Source organism: Montipora foliosa, chromosome 3 (genome assembly GCF_036669935.1).
Source record: "Montipora foliosa isolate CH-2021 chromosome 3, ASM3666993v2, whole genome shotgun sequence".
Classification (NCBI taxonomy): Eukaryota; Metazoa; Cnidaria; class Anthozoa; order Scleractinia; family Acroporidae; genus Montipora; species Montipora foliosa.
In genome coordinates this window covers 31,156,295-31,157,023 of record NC_090871.1, presented here as the reverse complement: position 1 = coordinate 31,157,023, position 729 = coordinate 31,156,295, and the positions used below count along the sequence as shown (strand labels likewise).

The 729-nt window shown below is 45.3% G+C and overlaps 1 non-coding gene across 1 annotated transcript; it reads left to right on the top strand.

Annotated features, from left to right (window-relative positions):
• The first annotated feature begins 656 nt into the window (after positions 1-656).
• On the top strand, positions 657-729 carry Trnat-ggu (transfer RNA threonine (anticodon GGU)). The gene has a single exon. It is a non-coding gene; the product is annotated as a tRNA-Thr (tRNA).

The following is a 729-nucleotide window of genomic DNA, read 5'->3' as shown; positions in this document are numbered from 1 at the left end:
GGCTTTATGGCAACTCCTGAACTTGGGCACAGGATGTACGGTTACACATTGTTGGATTGCATTGTGGAGTCACAAGAGTGCTCAAACTGCAAGCAGTGAGCGAAGCATTATGCCAATAGTGAACACCTATTATGAGGCTCTCCACCCAATCCAGAGAGTGCTCAAACTGTATGAACAGTGATATATATAGATATATATGTATATATGTTGATCCAGCGTTATCACACAGAAAAACTGGCCCATTAGGGAGTCCCACGTAAATGCCACACATTAAGTGATAAATCGGCCATGTTGCCAGCATGGTTGTCCTGATAGTGTAGTGGTCATCACACCCGACTAGTGATCAGGGGGACGTGACTTCAAATCCCGCTCAAGGCAATTACAGTTTTCCCCAGAAGTTGTCCAGTGTTGAGTTTCCCATAACTTTCTCTCAATTTCTCCTCAACTTGGACTGTGAATCCATTTGCGATCCTCCTGGGGGTGATTCGTTGTTGGCTCAAGGGATCTTCTTAAGTGACTTTTTAAATTAATTACCCTTGTCCGCCTGTGAATCACATGTTGATCCAACGTTATCACATAGAAAAACTGGCCCATTAGGGAGTCCCACGTAAATGCCACACATTAAGTGATAAATCAGCCACGTTGCCAGCATGGTTGTCCTGATAGTGTAGTGGTCATCACACCTGACTGGTGATCAGGGGGACGTGGGTTCAAATCCCGCTCAAGGCA